This window comes from Amblyomma maculatum, chromosome 10 (assembly GCF_055883805.1).
Source record: "Amblyomma maculatum isolate TAMU_Amacu chromosome 10, ASM5588380v1, whole genome shotgun sequence".
Taxonomy (NCBI): domain Eukaryota; kingdom Metazoa; phylum Arthropoda; class Arachnida; order Ixodida; family Ixodidae; genus Amblyomma; species Amblyomma maculatum.
Window position 1 is genome coordinate 146387054 of NC_139353.1, and position 18401 is coordinate 146405454.

Sequence of the window (18401 nt, forward strand, 5' to 3'; positions counted from 1 at the left end):
AATGCCATCGGACATGCTTTTTTCTTTGTTTTCTCTCTTAATTTCAAAAGCAACCACGAGTTAGGCGCGTTCGCTCATTTTGCACTGCAGTCTCTGCTTAAGGTAACACCAGTACTTCCTGACAGCCTATATGTACTTTGCTAAGGTTTAGGTATTATCAGCAGTCCCAGCAGTGTGTGTTTTATCGCCCTGCGGTTTAGCGGTACCTTTTCCGGTTATCGACAAACCTTTAAATTCCCTTTCAATAGTCTAGTTAAATTATTAGCATTTTATTTTATTTAGCTTCGCAAGTAAACCAGCTCAAACTAAAAGCATTTACTGGTTAAAGCTCTGTGTGTAAAAGAGTAGAATAAAAATGTAATATCTAATTTAATAGGTTAATGTCTTTCACTTTAGCTTCTCGTGTAGACATTATTCTGTTCAGATATCCCATTAGTTTGTTATTGTATCGCGCCTAAATGAGTAGAATCTCAATATTTACTAACGGATGCGCATGTCTTTGACCCTCGGTATACACACGTAATTCAGATCCGTCTTTGAGCGATTCCATATAGGCAGGGAAAAAAGAAAACCTGTGGTTTCAAAACTATTTTCCTGTAAGGTTTGAAATAAAAGAGGAAATTCAAGTTTACCTTGGCAAACTTGATTGAGCGTGCGTTTAGCTGGAATACTGAAATGGTCTTGTGTATGTTGTAATGAAGTGTTATGTTGATATGCAGATATATAGACGTATAGTTCAAAACCGACATGCCATGCGGGCTAGATCTTTAAATCAGGAATTGGGTTGATAAGGCATATCTGATCAGATATGCCTTATCTGGTACTCGAAATCAGGAATTGGGCAGATCAGGCATATACAACCAGTTATGCCTTATCTGGTACTCAAAATCAGGAATTGGGCAGATATGCCTTACCTGGCACAGATCTGTCCTAATATACCATATCTGCCCAATTCCTGATATACCTGATCTGGATTTTTTTTATAAGTCCAGATATGGCATTTCCGTGAGGGTAACTTGAGTTATTTCTCTGACTCACTCTGCACGGTTCTTATCAACGTCACCCCCATCATTTTTCGTACGATAGCACTCTGCGTTATATTCAACTTAAATAGAAACCTCTTCGCTAGCCTCCACGTTTCAGCCAAGAACAGGTAAAATGCAAATGCTGTATACGTTCCTCTTGAGCGATACCGGTAAGCTGCTAGTCATAACCTGCGAGTGCTTGCCAAATGCGCTGCATTCCAATCTTATTCTCCTTGTTATTTCCCTTTCATAGTCCGGACTTGCGATTACTACTTGTCCTAAGCAGACGTATTCGCCTGCTACTTCCAGTGATTTGCTACCTAACTTAAACTGCTGTTCCTTCCCGATGTTGCGAACATTACCTTAGTCTTCCGCATATCGATTTTCAATCTTACCTTTCTATTCTTCCTGTCTAGGTCACCAATCATTCTTTGCAGTTCATCACCAGAGTTACTCAGCAAGGCAATGTTATCAGCAAATCGCAAATTACTTAGGTATTATCCATCTACTCTTATCCCTAACTGCTCCCATCACAAGTTTCTGAACACTTCTAAGTAAGCTGTGAATAGTACTGGGGAGATTGTGTCTCCTTGCCTAACACCTTTCTTTATAGACATTTTCTTACTTTCTTTATGCAGAACTATGGTTGCTGTGCAGCCACTATATACATCTTCCAGGACTTTCACCTACGGTTCGTCTACACCCTTATTTCACATTGCTTGCATGACCGCCGAGGTTTCTACGGAGTGAAATGCGTTTTCATAAATAATGAATGCTATGTATAAGGGCTGGTAATATTCTCAGCATTTTTCTATCGCCTGGTTGATGGTATGGGTATGATCGATAGTGAGTACCGTTTCCGAAAACCTGCTTGATCCTTTGCTTGGTAGTAAAATTTTTCTTTAAGAGTGGAATGGGACAGCTTTCTCTACAGTACTCATATGCGAATTACCATAGACGACATAGCATTTCTTTGCAGTTCTTATGCAGATGCTACTACGAAACATACCACAACGCATTCACTAGGTCCGTCTCAAACACGTTCTGGAAGTAAGCTTATGTGCAGTGCATGTGTCTGGAACGCAGAGGGCCTGGGATTGATCGTCAAAACCAAGTATTGAACGAGTTTATTTATTATAATTTGTTTTTTGTTCTATATGTATTTTAATGACACCAGAGCCGGTTAGTTCAGCTTTTCTGTCAGCGATCTTATTAATCCTATAACCTAAACTAGCTCCACAAAAGAATATGACCGAAGTCTTAGGGCTGTTTCATGATGATTAGCCTTGAACTGAATGCAGAGGTACCCATCGTGACTATGCGACTACTTTGAGCAGTATACCTTGCGGTAAAAAGCAACACATGTTGGCGTTCTTCGAACTGATCGCTACTTCAAGTCACGTCAGGCCCAGTGGAACACTCTTGGATAGTGACAAATAGCGCTACTTCTAAGTATTGTATCTTAATAGAAAAAACGCCAATTTGGCACTCGATAATATGGCTTGAACAAATATATTGCCGCAATGTTATCGTACTGGCGCCGCCATGTGGCGAGCTCGGGAGACTGGCACGCGCTCGTCTTCTTCGCTCTCGGTGCTCACCCGCCAGTCGGTTCCGTGTCTGATCTTGCCGGTGCTTTTACTTAGTCCTAGTAAACCTGCTGAACCAGTTTCACTGGCTTCTGTGACAATATAACAGCGCAAAGAGACAAGGACGAGGCGAGACGACAAGGACGGCGCTGAACTTCCAACTTTTTAACGCGGTAGCGTTAAGGAGCTCGTGTCGCAGAAAAACCGGTGTCGTCGGCGGCGTTGGCGTGAGCGATAAATCCCGGCATGCACTTCATAAATAAAAAGCAACTTCCAAGATGGGCTGTGTGGGAATCGAACCAGGGTCTCCGGAGTGTGAGACGGAGACGCTACCACTCAGCCACGAGTTTTTTTTTTCTTTATTTCTGAAGTATACATGAACAACAAATGGTCACACTTAATAAAACACTTCAGCTGCCCTTGAGCTGACGCGTTTGAGGTTAAAATTTCTTCAATTTTACCAGGTCATCCAGAACTTCTGCCCACTGTGGTGGGTCAGGGAGCGCGCAGATACATTCCCGTAGATAAACAGCACTTTCAACAAAATTTTCACGTACACTGCGAATGTTAATATCTTCATGCCTTACTTGCATTCGTGTTTTCCACAAGCTGTGGAGGCTCAGAAGCATTAATAAATCATAGGGTACGTCTTCGCTCTCCACCGGTAAAAACCAGATGGCATAAGGGTTTAGTGGCAGCTCTTTTTTAATTGTTCTTTGTAGCACGTCCCAATAAAATACTGCATCCCAGCAGTCTAAGAATATGTGTTCGATTGTCTCTGGCTTCTTGCAAAGCTGGCAGTTTGTCGTCCAAGGGACATAGATTCCTTTTTCGTGAAGCCAGGTTTTGACGGGTAGAGTGTTCGAGTGCAACTTAAAAAAGAACGTTTTGGCAGCCGGTCGAACTGGCATTCTCTTCACTCGTTTTAAAATATCCTGCCCTGGGCCTCCACGGTAAGGCTCCCGATACAAAGGTGCCGGCAGCATGATTTCCACTAGGTCCTTTACAGCTTTTTTTTTGCCAACACTGTACAAATATTCAAGGGAAAAACGCACTTCTAACAACTTGTAAGAGAGAACTACCTCGCGCAAATATCCTGTGACAGCACCACGCATGTTTTCACTTGAGGAGACAACAAATCCGGGTCCACTCAGCCACGAGTTTGATGCTTGAAAGCACGAGTTCGATGCTTGAAAGCGGTACAATGACGCTTTTAGTGAATGCGGCGTTGCCTTAGAAATGTGCCGTAGAACATTATACTGCGGTGTATATCAGTAATTATGAGCATGTTACTTACAGAAGTCGCAGTTACACGAGTAGCGAAGTACGTTTCCGCTACATTTCTTGTGCGCTCTGCGCACATGCAGAGCCATCTTGCGGCAAACACAGAAGAACCCCTCCTCGCAATGTGCGGCGCTACCCCGACACGTGGCGCGCCACTCGCCCCTGACGTTTCGCCGTGCACCCTCACGGGTTGTAGAATCAAGCGTCTTTCCTTTCTTTAGATCACTATCTTCGCTCACCCGCTTCTCCCCTTCGGGCAGCGCGGGTACCGGTGCGAGGAGGCCCCAATACCTTTGCGTTTAATAAGTTTTCTCGACGAGGTGCAATAACGCTATCGCGTTCCACTCTTGAAGGCGAAGCTTAAGCGTCCTTTACATTTTATTGCGAACGAATCGCGTGAACATATATACTCTGAAATAATTATGCGTCACTGTCAATGCATGCGCAAATAAGAGCGTTCTTCAGAAAGAATGATAGAGGCAGAACTGATACATAATTCTCCCCGATTACATATCAGTTGAGATTCTAGGAGTTCTCGTGTTACACGTTGTTTGCTTATTGCTTACACGTTGTTTGCGTGGTTGATCCGGAGATGACCAAGCAAATTAACTGTGGCAAAAAGCATCGGCGGCCCTTCGTTGAATGCGCAGAAGGCGTAGTATACGAAATTCCGTTAAACTGTGGAAAAACATATGTAGGCCAAACTGGGAGATGTCTGAATGATAGGTTGAGAGAACACGCCAACAATGTAAAAAACGCCCGTGACGGCAACGATTTTGAAGGTTTTCTGGCCACCCACTGCCTTACTTGTAAGGACTATTCTCCTGAGCTTGCTGGCACTGTTCTTAGAAAAATAAGCAAAAAACGTGTAACACGAGAACTCCTAGAATCTCAACTGATATGTAATCGGGGATAAGCATGTGTTAGTTCTGCCTCTATCATTCTTTCTTACAAAGAACGCTCTTATTTGCGCATGCATTGACAGTCACGACTGATTGTTTCAGAGTACATATGTTCACGCGATTCGTTCGCAATAAAAGGTGGAAGTTCAGCGCTGTCCTTGTCGTCTCGCCTCGTCCTTGTCTCTTTGCGCTGTTTTATGTTTGTTCAAAATGTGTACCAACACGCCCAATTTAACACTTATTCGATAATAAGGATCAAAAAATATTCGTAAACTGTTTTTTTTTCTTTTGCGAAATCTGTAGTATGCGGAGTTTTCTGCTTCAGCTGCAGTTTGCAGGGCCCGTTGTGTGTTCACCTAGCGCATCTGAGTGGGCAGGGAATGTACACGCTGAAAGCGCGGCCTCCATTCGAAACGTTGACAAAAGTGGGCCTCTACAAAGCCTATATCACCTTAAAATAAAAGAGTTGCAGTTGAAAATAATAGGCCGTGATACACGCGCCTGTCGCTGATGCCTTTGAGATGAGCATGACAGCTTCAGACACGTCCTACGTGAGGACTCTCCCCGCCAATCTTATGACGACAATGACGTAAGTCACTCCTCTTTTTATTCGATTTTTCCTGACCGATCTAGGAACGCACAGCCATCGCGTTGTCACTCTGCACACCCTTTAACCGGACTTCGTCGCCCTTTCGCCCGACTTCTTCGAACTCTGGCCGGCGCACGGAAAACTGTCTTGGCACTTTCCGGGGTTTAAACTGCGCCACAACTCCTGCAATTCCTTCTTAGTTCGACAGTCTTCCACTACGTGCAGCCATTGCAGAGCGCATCAAGGCTTCTGGATAGCGTATACCCTGAAACGCTAGTTACTGTGACATCTTGCACTATATTCCGTTCACTGTTCCATCCTCCTGTGTCTGTCAACTCATTCCCGGCTGGGAATTCCTCAGCAGCACATCAGCAGTCATTAAGTGTTCCCGTCCTATTCTTCAAGTGAAAGAATGCGACATTTCTGGAGATTCAGAGTTCCCTTAATCCCGCATGCGTACGGTCGACGACCACGTTCTATATCGTGGCTGCGAAAGTATTCTTTCTGTGACAGCTGACGACGTGATCAGGGCTTCTTGATTACACCCAGCTCCCGCTTTATGCTAAGAGAGAGAGAGAGAGTCAGACCCTTTATTGAAGAACAGATTTTAGCCGGCGTTTAAATTTCGCTGCATGCTACTCTGTGCAGGAAGGGGAATTGGAGAGGACAAGATTGAAAAAGAATCGTTAGGAGATTACATGAAATGGGGAGATAAATGCTACCATTAAATGCGTTGTAAGGTGCATCATGGAGAATAGTATAAATTGAAATGATGAAATGCATACTTCGAGAAATGTGCTCGTAGAGTTCAAAGCGTGAAAAATGCCTGTGGGTAATAGTCAAAGTGAATTTACAGTTTGTCAGAGTCCAATGTCTTTGAAATAAGTAAATAAAACGTTCACTGCGAATCTATGTTGCCTATGGCAGGCTAAGGGACCTAGAACAATGTCCATTGCTAAAGGCACTGGGGAGAGCTTTTCCATGCTATGTTGGTAGTACGCACGCTCGTCAATGTACGCGGGACACTCAAGCAGGATATGTTGCACAGTTTGAACCGAACCATAGTTGCAACGAAGTGGACTGTTCGTTTGACCAATACGGTATCGCAAGCTATTTGTATATGTACAGTTCAGGCGAAGTCGGTGGTAAAGAGTTTCTAGTTGGCGAGGAAACTTTGGAGGGAGTCTTGATCTTAGATGTGGGCCAGTCGAATAAAGAAATTGATAGTGATTTGTCGGCAAGCTCCAAAGTCGATACTTAGCTTCGGCAGCGAGCTGTTAAGCCAGTTCGGATGCATTAAATTTTGGGATGAAGGTCCGAATGTATCTTTGATGTTGGTGGCGTTTACGAGGAACTTCATCGGATTTTTCATTGGCTTTAATGGCACAGTGGGCTGGTATCCACTAAAATATTATGCAGTAATCTGCGAAAATAGCCAAATGATGTAGATACTCGATGTCAAGGCAAACAGGCTTATGATTGGTTTTCTTCAGCAGGTTATACAGGATTTAAAGAGAAGATCTAGAATCGGTGAAGATAACCCATCGGCCGGGAGTCTGGCGCCTGATACAGAAACAGCTTCTTTGATGCCATGGAGCTCAGCTGTCGCAGAGAATGTATCCTGCTGCAGCCGGTAAGACAGGACATGGTTTGTGGAGGCATGGCCGGTCTCGGGGGAGAGCGCGCGCTCTTTCTTACGGCCTTCTCAATCGCCGCGGGAACAATGCATGGGAACGTTTCTCCTTGAGTTGCGCTCTCCGCCACCGCAAGGGGTGCGACCTGCTCACTGTTCGTTCCGCGTCTACTTCAGCGGCGGCGGGTGGCTTTTGCCTGGTTTCGCGCTGGCGCTCGCGAGTTTCGTGGTTAGTGCAGCCCCGAAATTAAAGAACACAGAAGGTAGATGTTGCAACGGCATGTCGTCAACGTACTACACACGTGAATGGATATAAAAAACACTGTCGTTCAGCAAACGTTCGACAAGCGTGGCATACATTGCGGCATGGTAGCTACTTTTGTCCATTTTAATCCGAATTTTTCCCAAGCCTGTACAAGAACAAGAACAAAAAAAAAAAAAAGAAGTGATCACATCGAAGCTTCTTCAAAGCTAACATGATAGCAACTCGTCTGCTACATCAAAACCGTCTTTAGCGATACATGCGAAACCATTCATGTAACACCGAAGATGAAAATAATTTCATAAAAATGTAATGTAAATTGCAAAATGCTTGCATGATATAAAGTATTAGTATAGCAGTAAAAGTAAACGTTGTAGGGTTGAGTTTTAAATGTTATTACAATTCATATATTAGCCAATCTGTGGATTATAAACATTATTTTAATTTTGCAGATAAACATTGTTTTAATGAAATTTTTACACAATATTAAGCTTGTTATGAAAGCAATAAAAAATGGTTTGATATTCATGACACCACTTGTGCTCGAAGTGGTAAAAAGAGGCCAATAAATTAAGGTGATACTCGAAGGTGATACTCGGATTCAGTGACTTACAAATGAGTTCACCTGCTATATCGAAAGTATGCAAGAAACTTCTAAAGCGTTAAAGAAGGACACTCTCACTGAAGGCTCATTTCAAGCCCTATATGGCGACCAATTGAGGCTCTATTCGGGTAAGTAAGGGAAATGTGTGGTAGGGAATGACATATGCTAGATGCGAGGGCCGTAACAGCTAGCGGCACATGACTACATTGTCAAGACGGACGTTTCATCTGAGAGCAAAATCAAGGCACTGAAGGAAGTGATGGCATCTCCTACCACCCCATTTCCCACTATCACATATTCCGGTTTACCTTACGACGCTGGATATATCGTTTAGTTAATCAACTTCGGGTGTGACGCTTGCGTTATTCTTGAAACTAACGAAAGAAGCAGCCCCATGTAGTACGCTCTTCTACGAGGACAATATTCTAGTGGACTGCATTATCCGAAAACAGAGCTTGTTGCCCTATTGCACTTCAGCCCCATCACCAGGGCTGAAGTCCGAGCTGAGATTATTGGATTAAAGACAAGATCAGCCCCAGGACCTGACGGTATCACGAACACTATTATCAGAAATCTAGACGACGATTCAATCACAGCCCTGACATGATACATGAATAAGGTATGGGAGACTGGACAACTACCGCAGCCATAGAAAAATGCCAGTATAGTCCTCATCTCGAAACCGGGGAAGCCGCCAAAACTAGAAAACCTAAGACCCATATCACTGACCTCGTGCGTGGGAAAGCTAATGAAACGCGTTATTCAGACGAGACTTACCAAATACATGGAGCAAGAGAACCTCTGGCCACACGAAATGGTGGGCTTCAAGCCGGGGCTAAGCACACAGGACGTGATGCTCAGACTTAGATACGATATCATAACACATGAATCTTCAGATACAAAGACTATTCTCGGACTTGACCTAACCAGAGCCTTCGACAATGTCAAGCATAAGGCAGTGCTCGAAGGTCTCCAAGAAGTTGGGGTTGGAATCAGAACCTATAACTATATCAAAGATTTTCTCACTAACAGAGAGGTCACCATGATCAGATAGGTTTTATGCGCACAAAAAGACGACACAAAAAGACAAGGGAGACAGGACGGAGCGCTCCGTCCTGTCTCCCTTGTCTTTTTGTGTCGTCTTTTTGTGCGCATAAAACCTATCTGAGTATGAACCAACTAGCCCCACAACGCATATTACAGGTCACCATGAGCTTTCAAAGCGCCAAATCACACACAATCACCTTGGGTAGCAAGGGAACGCCACAAGGCTCTGTCTTGTCTCCCTTTCTATTTAACATTGCTATGAGGGGGCTACCAGCACAACTAAAGCAAATACCGGACTTAAAATTTAGCATCTACGCAGATGACATAAATCTCTGGATAAATAAAGGTAGCGACGCAGAAATAGAGAACAAACTCCAGGCTGCCGCAAATAAGGTGGTTGAGTACGCTGCGGAACGCGGTCTATCCTGCTCGCCGCAAAAGTCAGAACTATTCATCTACAACCCCAAATATAAGAAGAATAAAGCAGACATAAAGATCAATGTTGAAAACTACCCGGTTCCACAAGTAGAGGAAATTAGAATCCTAGGAATGATCCTCCAAGCAAGAGGGCAGAACACAAACACCATCAAAAAATTGGAGAACTACGCAGCCCAAGTGACGGGCATATTCAGAAGAGTAGCGCTTAGAGGACACGGTCTCAAGGAACGTAGTCTACTCAAAATGACACAGGCCTACATCATCAGTCGCATATGTTATGCCACACCTTTTCTCAATCTCAAAAAGACAGAACGTGAAAAAATCGACGTCATAATTCGAAAATGCGTCAAACGCGCACTAGGCCTCCCTGTCTCCACATCAACAGAGAAGCTGGAGAAAATGGGGATTCATAATACATGGCAAGAGCTCACTGAAGCTGTCAGAATCTATCAACTGGAAAGACTAAGTCAGACGGACATGCAGAGCCATCCTAGACTGGGTCGGACTCCAATCAGACAGAGCCCCACAGACGAAAACATCTATCCCACCCAACATAAGGGAACACATACTGGTACCACCCTTACCTCGAAACATGCACCCAGACTACAACAAAGAACGCAGAGAACACAGAGCCAAAGCCATCGCTAAAAGAATGAAACGCAAAGCAGTCGATGAAGTTGCTTATGTAGACGCATCATGCAGACGACATGGAGCAGCTGTCTCGGCAGTAGTAAATGCAGAAGGTGCACCTAAAATTGCGGCCTCAACACGCACCCGTGACATTAGTACAGCTGAAGAGGTCACAATAGCGCTCCCATGCACTGGTACACAGGCCAAAACTATAATCAGCGACAGCAAAACGGCTGTCTGGAATTTTGCAAAAGGACGGATCTCAGAGGAGGTCAAAAAGATTCTTCTCACAAATCCCATTACTAGAACCATATCCATCATATGGATACCAGCACACGAATCTGTCCCTGGCAACGAAGCTGCGCACCTGCTGGCCCGAGATCTCTACCACCGGGCAGCGGTAGAACAGCCCTAATGCAAGGGAATTAAAGATTGCGCTATCACATACAATGAGATCACAGAATCTTACAAATTAGATCGAAAAGTATACCCTCCCCCAGACTGGTCTCTCACTAACAATGAAGCACGCATCTGGAGGCGATTACAAGCCGATAACTACATCTGCCCTGTCTGGGTTTTTTTAACACAGACCGGGAAGGAAGCAGATTCTAAATGTAAAAATTGCGGACAAAAAGGCACGCTAGATCATATAATATGGCAATGCGCCGATTCCCCAGGCGCCGGCATTAACATTGATAGTAGAGAAGCCTGGGAGGTTTGACTGCGGAGCGGAGATCCCACCGTTCAGCGGCACGCGACCCGCCTGGCGGCTGAGGCCGTGAAGAGTGCTTGTAACCTCACCTGACCTCAGCCTGCGGGGCCCTCATGACCCGCTCGCCGGCCTGCGTGCCGGGGGCGGGAGATGAAGGGCTCCTTTTCGGTGGAAATAAAGTTTTCATTCATTCATTCATTGCAGACGCGTTTTACATGAGCAGCAGAAGGCATAACGTGGGCGAAGAGAGTGATGAGTTCCGTCGGCACCAGTCTCCTCTCCAGGCAGTAGCCTAAAATCTTGCACGACAGGTCACAGAAACTATAGCGCTGATGACAGTCGAAACATGCCTACATGCCATGCCTACCTTTGCTGAAGAAAACAAAAATTTTAAAGAGGAGCAGAGACCAGGTCGCACGTGAACTTGCCGAGGCGTTTTTCATTGCTAAGCGTGGGGATAATTGTGTGTGACCGTTCAATCAACCTTTATGAAAAAGAGGGCAGATTTCGGAACTGCGCATGGGCCTAGATATGACGCTTGAAGGCATATAAGATATGTTTCCTTCCATATGTAATTCAGTCACGAGTCTGCGCTTGTCGTGTACCTTTATCGTCCTTGTTTTGTGTGTGCGCAGTATACCTTGAAGATATGTCTGACCGACTCGCCCAACAACGCACTGTTTTAAAGTATATGTACGACTGCTGGGCGCGCGCGTCGCCGTTAGGTGGTTGTCGTTCGGTCAGGAATGACTTCATAGTCCAGTTTTCCGACGTCGCTTTGCGGCGGCGTCTGCCTGAACTCTGGTTTTATTGTCGTCGATGTTTTCATCGTACGTAGCGGAGGTGTCTTTTTGGAGCCAGTACGCACGATCGTCGAGTAGACTTCATAAGGTGCGTCGTCGTAAAAGCGGCGACGCCGTCTCTCATCGTTGTCGCAGGTGGATCTTCGGTTTCTCGCCATTGAGCAACCTCAAGTCCAATGTTTGCTGCCTTTAGTTACCATTACAGAGCTAGGACACCTTGGATGTAACTGCGGCCTGGGGATGCCAATCGGCAACGGAGAGCGCGATGGGCGGTTTGACAAGCCCTCTTCCCTGCGGTAGTAGTCGTCAATTTCGTAGGGTCGTTCACATGAAAGGGGTTGTGGGGCGTTGATTGCAAAACCGTTCAGGACAATGCATCTGTATGAGCAGGAGAATAGGATGTGGTCGCCCTCACCGCAGTGGAAGCATAGCGGGCGGTTGTTCGCGCTGCTCCGGGCGTCGCACTTCATGGGGCTTGCAAGCAGTCCGTAAATTTGGCGGATGGGGAACGAAAACTACTGGAAGATTTGTGGCTTAAAAGCAGAGAAGTGATATTATGTTAGTAGTGGTAGAAACAAAAATTTAATAAATAGAACGATGGCCTAGTTAACCAATCTAAAACAATAATTAAGATATAGGAAGACAAATGATCATGATAGCTACTGCTACCACCCCGTTTCAAAGGTGACGCTCCTATCAAGATACTTTGTTGGGCGAGTTGGTACTTATTCATTATTAATATAAACAGCGCGAACACGAAGACAAGGGACACTTCCTATATTCCATCCATCCATCCATCCATCCATCCATCCATCCATCCATCCATCCATCCATCCATCCATCCATCCATCCATCCATCCATCCATCCATCCATCCACCCACCCACCCACCTACCCGTCCGTCCGTCCGACCGTCCGTCGTCCGTCCGTCCGTCCGTCCGTCCGTCCGTCCGTCCGTCCGTCCGTCCGTCCGTCCGTCCGTCCGTCCGTCCGTCCGTCCATCCATCCATCCATCCATCCATCCATCCATCCATCCATCCATCCATCCATCCATCCATCCATCCATCCATCCATCCATCCATCCAGCCATCCATCCGGAGCAAGTTCGCGTTGATGGGGGTTTTGTTGGGTCGCGTCTGGATGCAGGATGCGTGCGGTAGTGGCGTAGTTCAATGCTTGGGGTTGCTGCATTGTATCCGTCAAGATAGCATTCCCAAGCACCTGCTGCACTTTTGCACTGGCGACGTCCGCAGTGCCTCTACTGATCCGTTTCACTACCACATTAGGCCTGTCATAGTGAGCTAAGTGGTGTTAACGTAGGCCGCGGCGCCGAAGTGGATGCCACAGCGTCATGGTTAAGGTATTGATGCCACTCAGCTGCAATGCCATCAATTCCGCTAGCTTTGCTCTTAGCAAGGCTGGCTAGGGCCCATTCAACTTCACTCTTCAGGATGTCCGGCTCAAGATCAGTAATCACAACCGTCTTATGTTGGGTTTTCACATCCGGGTCATTCTTGTACAGTTTTTCTGTGTATTCCTGCCACCTCTTCTTTATCTCTGAGGCTTCAGTGAGGTCCTTGCCTCGTTTTTCCTTTATCACGCCCAGCTTAGCACAGAAGCTTTCTTTGATATCTTTGATTGTCTTATACAGAGCTCTTGTGTTCCTTAATTGGCTGTTGTCCTCAACTGCTTGGCACTGTATGTTCAGGAAGGCATTCTTATCTCTCCTTGCTATTTTCTGAAAATCCGCATTGAGAACCTTTTCTCTTTCCCCCTTAACTTTTGCCATCCTCCTTTCCTCAGCTATTTGCAAAGTCTCTTCAGATAACCAGTTTGCTTTCTTGCATTTATTTTGCTTTGGAGCTACCTTAGTCGCAACTTTTGTATTATATCATGAACATCAGTCCACATCTTCTCAGACTTTCTGTCTTCTAGATCTAATTCTTGAAATTAATTCCTAACTTCCACAGCTTATTGTGATAGAATTTGATCCAGATCATACCTGAAAGGCCTTCTAGTTTTCTGCGTTTTCCTCCATCGAACCTTAAATTTGGCAACAAAAGGAAGAGAAGGAACAGTGTACAGCAGACCTAAATCATCATATATGGCCATGATCACCCCTTAAAAATATTGTTTTACAATGTTCTCAAATTCACGAACATCGCCCGCATATGCATGCGCTAACTTCACGGGGCAAATGTGCCCATAGCGCACATGTTTAACATAAGTGTCCCGAATTTAAATAATTTCAAACACATAACACACTGACATGCCGCTTATAAACAGGACATTTTAACTCCGGATACATTCAACGTATGCGGCTATTTGGCGACGCACTCTTAACATAATGCACTTGCAGGACTTTATAGCCAGACGCACAAAAAACACAGGCACCCTGTGGCAGCGCACACTCTATGGCTTTTCAAATAACCGTTATAATAATTCTAGAGTTCCCAGGGTCTAGTCCGAAACCTAAATACCATTATCTTTGTTTTACCAACCTATTTACGCTGTCTGTGCGTGAAACACTTGAGACTCTCGGAGATTCTGTCTTAGGTCGGCGCTCTGACATTCGGGGTTCATCCACGCTCCTAGTTCGGGATACTGAACTTTCCATTAGGCATGACTGACAGTCACTTTCCAAATAACTCAACCAATGGGAGCCTTGAGATGCACCCACAGACAGGAGCGCCGACGGATATATGGGCACCAGTGTTAACGCGCAAACAAATTGGCTGTGATTCAGCTCAGGTTTAACCTGGTTGTGTTGAGGAAGCAACGGCTGCTTGAAAACGCTTATGATCGGCTTTGTGGTAGCTTGGTTTTGTTTAAATCTATCGACCTAGACAGAAACAGTATAGCTTATGTAGCTTGTTTAATAATCCCAATGAATACGCTACTGTGATAGATAAAGTTGTGTGACTTGGTCTCTACTTTGTTGATTTCGTATGTTGTCTATGGTGTAAATCTTTAAACCACCAATTCCAAGCCAAGATTCTTGTTTGGTAGGCCTACGCCCTGCAGACGAGGGCTCACACTGGGAGCTTGAGCAGCTAGCATTGGAGTTGTCACACTCAGAAGTAGAAGCGGAACGCTTAGCTGCATACCTCTCACGACGTTTCTGCAATCGGGCGGCACGTCCTTCGTCGGTTTCATGTGCACATTGCTCCTTCCTAGTGCGAAGTTATATTGGGCGCGAGCGCCACCACTGGAGCGAATAGCGCTAGCGTCGGCCTAGCGGAGCAAGTGGGATCACGTGACTTTTTTTACTGCTGCTGGAGCAGAGGCTCGATTTAATTCGTGCGTTTTAAAAGCTTATAGTCGCGTTTATTTCTGTAGTTTGGGTTGACATAGAGTGCCAGCCTTGCACTTTTTGATCTGGCATCGTTACTGAGGCTGCTGAAGTTTATCAAATCGGTTGCTACGGTCCGTTACTGCTCCGCACCCGGACGTAAGCGAGGGTACCCGGCGAAAGCTCTCATTGCTACCTGAAGCATAAGCTCACAGAACCTTCCTTAATAAGGAGAAACAGTGAGTGATCATTCTCATGATCTGCGCGGCAGACATTTCAGCGAGCGAGATTTCGTACATAGAGTTGGCGTAAAAGTTCGGTGAGCGGCAGAAGAAAAGGGGCGCGCGTTTTAATTTGCGCTTATCACTTGTGAAGCTAACAATAATATTGTCACGTAGTGGTGACAAGACCGTAGACACCAAAAGAAGACACAGGCTTGATGGTACTGAAATTAACTCTTTCTTGGGCTGAATTGCGCCCGCACAAGAACTAAGCATCTCGGCGGCGGCGATATCAACAATCGTGCTAGTCGATCGCCGAACAAAGAATGCCCATCACACTCATCAACGCTCAATTTAAAGGCTGCTCAGAACAATCTCGATAACGTCGTAAACTGCTACCAGCACAAACTGGAAAATTGTAGAAACATACGCAAGTGATCGGAATCAACGATATAGATCTCGGCGCATCCTTCGCGGCAAGGAAAATGATAACGCGTCGTATCGCGACAACGAGCATGAAAAAACACGGGATACAGAATCGATACGCGTGCCAGAATCACAGTCATAAGGCAGCATGCCGGCGGCTGTTAAAACACTACAAATATAGTTTTCAAGGTTTCGCGGTTTCCCCGCTTAAAAAAATATCGTCTCGATGTTCCAAAATAAACAAAGCATCTTAAATAGAAACATTACAAAGTTTAGGCACCACGGATTCATTAACGCGCGTAATATAAGGCTTCACACGAACAACATGTACGATTTTTCGGCGTGCGCGTCGCCGTTGTGATGCTGACGTTCCGTCGGTAATGACTTTCCAGTGGTCCGACGCGGCGAATGTTTTTGTACGGCCCAAAGTATCGACGCAACTTTTCACTTAGTCCGCGACGGCGAATTGGTGTCGAAACCCACACTTGGTCTCCTGGATTGTACTCTGCGTGGCGTCGTCGTAAGTTGTATCGTCGGCTGTCGGTGCGTTGTTGGTCTTTAATACGCAGCCGTGCGAGTCGTCGGGCTTGCTTTGCACGCTGCAGGTAGACGGCGACGTCAAGGTTGTCCTCGTTGGTTACGTACGGCAGCATTGCGTCGAGCGTTGTCATGGACTCCCTGCCGTACACAAGCTTGAACGGGGTCGCTCTGGTCGTCTCCTGGACTGCCGTGTTATACGCGGAGATCACGTGCGGCAAGATGGCGTCCCAGGTCTTGTGTTCAGCGTCGGCGTACATGGCGATCATGTCCGCGATCGTTTTGTTCAGGCGCTCCGTAAGGTTATTGGTCTGGGGATGGCACGCAGTTGTTCGTCAATGGCTTGTATGACTATTCCAGGATTGCTTGCGTCAACTCTGCCGTAAACGCGCTTGCCCTGTCCGTGATGAGCACCTCTGGGGCACCGCGTCGCAAGAGAATTTGTTCGACAAAAAATTTGGCAACTTCTGCCGCGGTACCATTGGACAGTGCTTTTGCTTCGGCGTAACGGGTAAGGTAGTCAGTGGCCACGATGATCCACCTGTTACCCATAGACGAAGCTGGAAAGGGGCCGAGCAGATCCATCCCAATTTGTTGAAATGGCATGTCTGGGGCCGGAATCGAGTTTAGTTGTCCTGCTGGTCTGATAGGCGGCGTCTTGCGTCGTTGGCACTCGCGACATGTCTTCACGTAATGGCCAACTGCGGCAGGCAGTCGCGGCCAGTAGTACTTCTCATGACTTCGACGCAACGTGCGTGCAAATCCGAGATGGCCTGCTTAGGGCTCATCATGCAACGCCTGCAGAATTTCCTGCCGGAGGTTTTTAGGCACTACAAGAAGTTGTGCGGTCCTGTTTGGTGCGAAGTTCTTCACAAGGAGGCCATTGCTTAACGCGAACGATGATAAATGTCGCCTGAACACACCAGGAGTGGAAGCGGTCTTTCATTCTAACTAATCAGCTAGCGCTTTCAGCTCAGGGTCTGATGGCTGTTGTTCTGCGAAACTGCTGGCGCTTACCGGTCCCAAAAGGCTTCGTCGTTATTGTCCTTGGGGGGAGCATCGACGGGAGCGCGTGATAAGAATTCTGTGTCGAAATGCTTCCGTCCAGACGTATAGACTACAGTCAAGTCAAATTCTTGAAGTCATAGGCTCCACCTGGCAAGGCGGCCGGAGGGATCTTTCGAATTAGCCAGCCAGCAGAGCGCATGATGGTCGCTTACCCCCTTGAATGGTCGGCCGTATAGGTATGGACGAAACTTAGAAGTGGCCCAGATGATCGCGAGGCACTCCTTCTCGGTCGTCGAGTAATTGACTTCGGCTTTTGTGAGGAACCTGCTGGCGTAGGCGATTACTTTCTCCAGTCCGGCACTCTTCTGGACGAGAACGGCTCCTATGCCCACACTGCTCGCGTCGGTATTAGTTTCGGTCTTGGCGTTGTCATCAAAGTGGCCAAATACAGGAGGGCACTGCATGCGGTGATTTAGTTGGTCAAAGGCTTCTCCTTGCTACGCTTCCCATTTAAAAGGTACGCAAGCCTTTGTAAGCTTCGTCAACGGTTCAGCGATGCGCGAAAAGTTTGTGACAAATCATTGATAATAAGCGCACAGCCCAAGTAATCGGTGCACAGCTTTCTTGTCGACAGGCGTTGAGAATTGTGTGATTGCAGTTGTTTTCTCCGGGTCTGGGTAAACACCATCCTTACTAACGATGTGACCTAGGAACCGCAGTTCCTCGTAGGCAATGTGGCACTTCTCTGCTTTCAGCGTTAGTCCATATGACTTTATGGCTTCCAGCCCTGTCTGCAGTCGTTTTGGGTGGTTTTTAAAGTTTGACGTGAAGACAACAACGTCGTACAAATTTACCAAACAAATTTGCCACTTCTGCCTGCCAGGACTGTGCCCATTACTCGTTTAAACGTGCTTGGTGCGGAGCATAGGCCAAATGGCATCACCTTCAACTCAAAATGCCGTCCGGTGTGATGAATGCGGTCTTCTCGCGATCTCTTTCGTCGACATCAATTTGCCAATATCCGCTCTTCAGGTCCATCGAAGACAAGTACCATGCACTGCAGAGCTGGTCGAGAGTGTCGTCGATGCGGGGAAGCGGGTAGACAATCGTCTTAGTAATGCTATTCAAGTGGCGGTAATCAACGCAGAAGTGCCGTCTTTCTTCTTCACCAAAACGACTGGTGCCGCCCAGGGGCTGTTCGATGTCTAGATTACGTCATCACGCTCCATTTCCTCAACTTGATCGCGTATGGCCTGGCGTTCTCGCGGCGATACACGATAGGGGTTTTGGCGCAGAGGTCGGTCGTGTTCGTCCGTTATAATGCGGTGCTTGGCCACTGGTGTTTGTCATACCTTCGATGATGTCTCTTGCTGTGGGTCAATGCCGGGTTGATGTCGAAT